General features: G+C 39.0%; 1 protein-coding gene across 1 annotated transcript in view; it reads right to left on the reverse strand.

Moving 5' to 3' along the window:
* Nucleotides 1–7,500, reverse strand: part of LOC138020617 (uncharacterized) — a 55,079-nt gene that overhangs the window by 46,932 nt on the left and 647 nt on the right. The window lies entirely within an intron of this gene.

Here is a 7,500-nt window from a genome sequence, read left to right on the forward strand (position 1 = left end):
AGCCAAGGCCAAATCTTATAGCAACCTTACTAAACGATGTAATCTATGTAGTACCAAGAAATTCTATATTCTATATAAACTGGACATGGTAACGCTCAACAAACGTAATGAACTCGTATCGACTTGCAGGCACAAGCGAAAGTTTCTCCTTAGGTTCTATTGCATCCTCAACAACCAATCATAAATTTACAATTGCTTTTTTACTATTGTTTTTCAAGTTTGAATCTTGTGACGATCACGCTACTGATGTATATAATTCCCAGCGATGCTACAGTGTACATGGAATTTAACTGATGAGTGGTCCAACTCCTTGTTGGTCTACGAAACAGACCTGTATTAAAGTCCATAAGAAAGTATATTGAGTAGAAAAACATTGTTAAATATATATATATATATATATATTATATATAGAAACGTGAAAACCTTATCTTTGAGTCGAAGAGTGCTCTACAATCTTGGAGCTTTATAATTACTTGCGTAGGAAAGGAAAAATTAAAACATTAAAACACTACAGATCTGTTTCGAAAGGGCCTGATGGTCCTCTCTCGTCAGGTGCTCCCGGTTTACAGATGTCCTTTAGGGACCAGATGTGAGCAAACACATCTGGTCCCTAAAGGACAGCAAAACGGAATTTGCTATAACCTGGAAAGTACTGGCTCGCGCCAGACCTTATTCAAACGTAACAAAGAGATGTAATCTTTGCATTACGGAAAAATTTTTCATCATCTGTAAACCGGGAGCAGGCACCCTGAACAAAAGGAACGAACTGGCGAGTGCGTGCCGGCACGCAACCAAATATTTGATAAGGAATGCTTGAACCATCAACTTATAAAAGGAAAGTTAGCCAGGCAGTGTTTTATGCACCTGACGAGAGAGGACCATCAGGCCCTTTCGAAACAGATCTGTAGTGTTTTAATGTTTTAATTTTTCCTTTCCTACGCAAGTAATTATATATATATATATATATATATATATATATATATATATATATATATGTTATGAAATGACGTGATAAATTGATCATCAGCTAAAAGTGCTCAATGAGTTTACCAGAGCTTTGAATAGATAGGTAGACTTGAACTAGGTCAAAAACATTTATTTGCTACTCCGAGTTTCATGCTTCTCACGAAGCAATCATCAGGCAACTGCCAAAAAGAAGGAATACATGGTGTTTTACAGTGATTTTGAAAATAACGGTAGTAATTCACTATAGGCTGGGGTGCATAGCAACGGTTAAACAATACAAACTGTTTCCAGTGAGCTGCTAAAATAAGCCTTAAATAATTACGCTATTGAGAAGGAATTTCTTTGCATGTCTGCAACTTGTTACAAGCTCATTTCTGTTGTTAAGGGTCGCCAAATCTGGTCTACAAATTATATAGTATTTCTCCCACAGACATAAATTACACTTCTTCGTTACATTTGAATAGGATCTCGCATGCCTAACAATCCGCCATTTAATGTGATAGTCGACTTTCTTGTCTTTCAAACCCCATACATATTTACTAAGTTCAGTGGAATTTCTGTAGCTTTCATTTCTAAAGGAACATGTGTGGTTTCTATAACGTGATTTGAATGATGTGTCGCAAAGACCGATGTAAGTTTGCTTTGACTGAGATGTTGTGACCTCTGCTTGATAGATGGTATTCCGCACGTTGCACTTTCCGTCTAGAGGGCAGGATCTTTTGTCACGGCAGTTGCAAGTGTTGATAGTTTGAGCGGGTGGATTTGATGACTTGTTAATGACGGCTTTATTTTGGTTGGAGATAATTCCTTCTCAATAGCGTAATTATTTAAGGCTTATTTTTAGCAGCTCACTGGAGACAGTTTGTATTGTTTAACCGTTGCTATGCACCCCAGCCTATAGTGAATTACTACCGTTATTTTCAAAATCACTGTAAAACACCATGTATTCCTTCTTTTTGGCAGTTGCCTGATGATTGCTTCGTGAGAAGCATGAAACTCGGAGTAGCAAATAAATGTTTTTGACCTAGTTCAAGTCTACGTATCTATTCAAAGCTCTGGTAAACCCATTGAGCACTTTTAGCTGATGATCAATTTATCACGTCATTTCATTTTATAAGCTCCAACTTGTTGAGCACTGTAATTGTTTCATCGTCCACTACTATGGAAAAGATCAACTTGAATTACTCTACCAAGAACATTCCACTGCCACCAAGAAATGAATACATGAAACGACTAATCGAAAAAACTGAACATTTTCTGCGGCGATTACGTTGGAAAGCACACTACTTCCTATCCGGGCAATCTGAAACATCAACCAAGGAAACCTATGGATTTAAGTCAAGAAACTCACCCCCAAAGATAAATGAACTGATTCCTTTCGAAGAAGGTATGCTGAAACTAATTCATAACATTGAATTTGATGACAACGCCTCCAAATGCAATTTCCAGAGAACATTATACACCGACATCGAAACAAAAATCAATAAACCAAATAATCTACTTATTCCTGCTGACAAGACTACAAATATTATTCAATGAACACTGCAACCTATGAGAAGCTGATTACCGAGAATGTAACGAAAACATACAAAAAGCCAATCCGCCAGAGTAGCTAAAAAACTTGGATTAGACAACCGTATCGAAAAACTTGCAGAGAAAGAAGCTTTCATAACCTTGAAAGATCACAAACCTGAATTTCACGACCATCCAACATATGCATGCCGCCTTATCAACCCCTCGAAATCCGAGATTGGTATAATTAGCAAGCGCATTTTAGACGAGATCAACACCACCATAATCCAAAAGACACAAATCAATCAGTGGAAAAATACGACCAGCGTACTGAACTGGTTCAACGCCCTACAGCACAAAGAAAACCTCTCATTCATATGCTTTGATGTTTGTGACTTCTACCCCTCACGTCACGGAAAAACTGCTTGCCAAAGCACTCGACTTCGCCAATAACTACAGACCCATCAATGCCGACGAGAGAGAAATCATTTTCCTCTCCAAGCAATCTCTACTGTTTTCCAATGACTGCCCTTGGGAGAAAAAATCCTCTGCCAGCCGATTCGACATAACAATGGGATCTTTCGATGGCGCTGAAACAGCTGAATTGAAACTGCTGAAACATGCGAAGTAGTGGGTTGTTATTTATTGTCCTGTCTAACCAAAAAGTATGGCGACAGCATCGGTCTGTATAGAGACGACGGTTTGGCAGCTTTTAACTCAAACCCTCAACAAATCGAAAGAATCAAGAAGGGCTTCTGCCAAATTTTCCGTGAAAACGACTTAAAGATCACAGTCGAAGCAAACATTTCTTAGACGTCACCCTTGACCTCCAATCTGGAAAGCATTATCCCTACACAAAAGAAGGAAACATCCCACTCTACGTTCACAAGAAATCCAATCACCCCCATCCATCCTAAGGAACATACCGGAATCCATAAACAAGCGCCTCTCAGAAATTTCTTCCGACAAAGAATCATTTGATAAAGCGAAAGAAATCTACCAAGATGCACTCAACAAGAGCGGCTACATATATAATCTAACCTACAGAAAAACAACTACAGAAACCAAAAACCGCAAGAATAGGCCTAGAAACATCACCTAGTGCAATCCTCCGTACAGACAAAACGTCAAAACAAAAGTTGAAAAGTGTTTCCTCACCCTAATCGGCAAGCACTTCCCAAAATGACACGCTTTGCACAGAATTTTCAACCGGAACACTCTCAAAATTAGTTATAGCTGCATGAGCAATGTAAAAACAATTATCTCCAACCAAAATAAAGCCGTCATTAACAAGTCATCAAATCCACCCGCTCAAACTATCAACACTTGCAACTGCCGTGACAAAAGATCCTGCCCTCTAGACGGAAAGTGCAACGTGCGGAATACCATCTATCAAGCAGAGGTCACAACATCTCAGTCAAAGCAAACTTACATCGGTCTTTGCGACACATCATTCAAATCACGTTATAGAAACCACACATGTTCCTTTAGAAATGAACGCTACAGAAATTCCACTGAACTTAGTAAATATGTATGGGGTTTGAAAGACAAGAAAGTCGACTATCACATTAAATGGCGGATTGTTAGGCATGCGAGATCCTATTCAAATGTAACGAAGAAGTGTAATTTATGTCTGTGGGAGAAATACTATATAATTTGTAGACCAGATTTGGCGACCCTTAACAACAGAAATGAGCTTGTAACAAGTTGCAGACATGCAAAGAAATTCCTTCTCAATAGCGTAATTATTTAAGGCTTATTTTTAGCAGCTCACTGGAGACAGTTTGTATTGTTTAACCGTTGCTATGCACCCCAGCCTATAGTGAATTGCTACCGTTATTTTCAAAATCACTGTAAAACACCATGTATTCCTTCTTTTTGGCAGTTGCCTGATGATTGCTTCGTGAGAAGCATGAAACTCGGAGTAGCAAATAAATGTTTTTGACCTAGTTCAAGTCTACGTATCTATATATATATATATATATATATATATATATAGAGAGAGAGAGAGAGAGAGAGAGAGAGAGAGAAGAGAGAGAGAGAGAGAGAGAGAGATAGAGAGAGAGAGGGAGAGAGAGAAACCCTGACAATGAACACCCCAAATAATCATATTTTTAACGGAATCAATGTTTGAAAGAAAATTTGCCCTGAGTGGGATTTGAACCCACCTCCCCCCATTACTAGTCGGGTGTGATAACCACTACACCAACAGGACAACCATGCTGGCAACCCAGCCATTCAAGTGGAGTTATAGGCTCCCCTTCTTTTTCATCTTGAAAGAAAATTTCCCGGGAGGCCCACGCCGTAACCAATGACGTAAATCACCTCTTCGATGGCTGTGTTGCCAGCAGGGTTGTCCTGGTGGTGTAGTGGTGATCACACCCGACTAGTAATGGGGGGACGTGGGTTGAAATCCCGCTCAGGGCAAATTTTCTTTCAAACATTTAGTCAGTTATATATATATATACATATATATAAGCAGTGTACGGTTGGTTGACCTAACGATAAATTCGGCATGGCATGGCATAAATTCAGCACTCTGGCATAGCTTAGATGTAGCACATGTGTGGGACATTTTGGGTGGCTTTATAAGCTTAACCTCCATCCCAGAAATCAGCACTGCACTGATGAGGCCCAGAAGGCCGAAACAGTACTGTCTGCAGTTAGTTATTATATATCTGACTGGATTTACAAAAAGCTACCCATTGATGCTGTAACTTAGCACCTTCAGATGCTATTCACAGCTATGATTGCAGCTAGGATCAAACTTTACCCCAACCTCGACAATGCAACTTCTCGAGTTTACTCGTGTCTAATAATTATTTTACTGGTCCTTGCATGGGGATCCCTGTGGCACCTGAAGGGTCAAGCTAAGACATTTTCTGACTTCCTGACTTAAATTTTGATCAAGTCCTATATAAGAGAATTGGCTTGTTGGTCATTTCTAAGTCATAGGGGATCAATTTCTGCCAAGAAGTGTCACAGAAATACTGACAAGTTATTTTATTTAAACCAAGGCACAAACTCTAACTCAGGGTAGAATCCACCCCCCCTCACCTAACTTTGCTTTGCTCTTATAAGTGCAAACTAACATTCAAATCAGTGCTTAGAGCATCTAGATTTTAAACAGGCATGTCTTGACGGAGCCCCCCCCTGGTTCTAAGACCTCTGCAAGAGGTCAAAGTACATCTCTCAAAGTACATCTCTTACTTATCATTTGTATATTGCATCACTTTAACAATTTAAGGGAATATACTTTCACAAAACCACAATAAACTTCATTGGCGCAAAATCCCCGGGAAATTTATTTAGTTTTGACACGGAGTATCACGGTTTGTTTGCACGCGGCAATAAAATGGGGAATTTTCCTTTATTCTATTAGCAGATGTGTTGTTTGCTTCAAAAAGGCTTTTGTGAGATTTTGCATATGTTGGTTGATATTTGATATGCGAGTTGTTTTCATTAAGATGACAAGAATTTTTATCCATTTAATGTATTTCAAATGTTCTTTCTTGCAAATGATTAATGTGTAGGCATAGTTTTGCAAGTCAGAAAATATTTGTTTGGTCATTCTAGTGCAAAATGAAGTTTATTTGGGAAGCCAACAATATTTCTTTAAGCTTATCTACTTCGCATTTAGGTGAATCTTTTGCGTTCTTGAACAAATTTAATTTATGCAACAATTATTTACAGACAAGAAGCTATTTCAACAAATTTGACGGTTAAAGATTTTCATCTTATATAGCGTCTTTTTCTAAAAACAATGTTCAGGGGCGGATTTAGGGGGGGGGCCGAGGAGGCCGCGGCCCCCCCTTTCAGTTCGTCGGAGATTTATTTTTTGTCAAAATATACAATAGTTTTATAATTTTGTAAGCAGTCTGTTGGATCTTTTGATTTTTTTAGCTAAAGCATGATTTTTCGCTTATAGTATGACCAAAGTTGTGCGAAAAAGCTTTCAACGTTACCGGCGTTAATGTTATGCTTTTGAAATGACGAAGAAGACTGGATGAGAATTACTTGTTTACAGTCAACCTATTTTACAGAGACTGTAACAACGTAAAATCTTAATGTCTGTATACATAATATATATTTTTGGTTAGGTACAATGAGAATAACATTGTGACACGTACGTGCTTATGAGGCATACAGGCATATTAACGTGGTGAAAGATCGGCTGGCAGATATACGCAAGGATGCAAAAACAGTGTTTGCGCATTCAGTGCATGAAAAGATTCAGAAAATGGCTAAGAAAGCAGACGTAAAGATCACCATCCTGCGCACTTGTGGTATACAGACACTTCATTCGTTTCTTCCAAGGCTGTTGTGACTTTGGAGCGAAGAGTCACAAACCATGCATCATTATAACCACTACTGGTCGCCTTATTCCACAGGAACTCCTGATATTTTACTTTCCAGATCGCACCAGATTGCATGTAAGAGTACCCAAATGTTCAAAATTTTCTGGGGGGCATGCCCCCAGACCCCCCTACAAAAAAGCGCCTAAGGCGCTACCGAGGCACGCTAACGCGCGCTGATTAGTATTCTTGTTCGGCCCCCACTTTCAAAAAATGCTAGATCCGCCCCTGATGTTAAACGTGACACGGCAAGCCGACGTTTGCCGTTTCATGTAAACGTGATGCTAAATCTCTCTATTAACTATGAAAGGCAAGAAGCATGACGCGTGTACGCTTACGCCACATTTATGACGGAAATATATGACCTTGTAGTGGGTCTTTTCCTCGAACTAACTCTGAATGTTGGTAATGTCGGATCGTTCATTAATTAAAGAAGGGAACGCAACCGATCACAGTCGATTGCCCGAAATTCAGTAAGACAAAATTACTGTATTCCTCCAGTCTCCAGGTGCAAATTTGTAGAAAAAATGTGATCTCATTGGCACTTTTACCACGACACAAACGTCGTTCTTTAAAGGCTTCGTTTGCGTAAATAGTTTTATTGTGGTGAAAATGAAAGTATAAATCTCCTTGATACAATAATCAAAACCAAAATTAATACACAACA

This window comes from Montipora capricornis, chromosome 1 (assembly GCF_036669925.1).
Source record: "Montipora capricornis isolate CH-2021 chromosome 1, ASM3666992v2, whole genome shotgun sequence".
In the NCBI taxonomy this organism is placed as follows: domain Eukaryota; kingdom Metazoa; phylum Cnidaria; class Anthozoa; order Scleractinia; family Acroporidae; genus Montipora; species Montipora capricornis.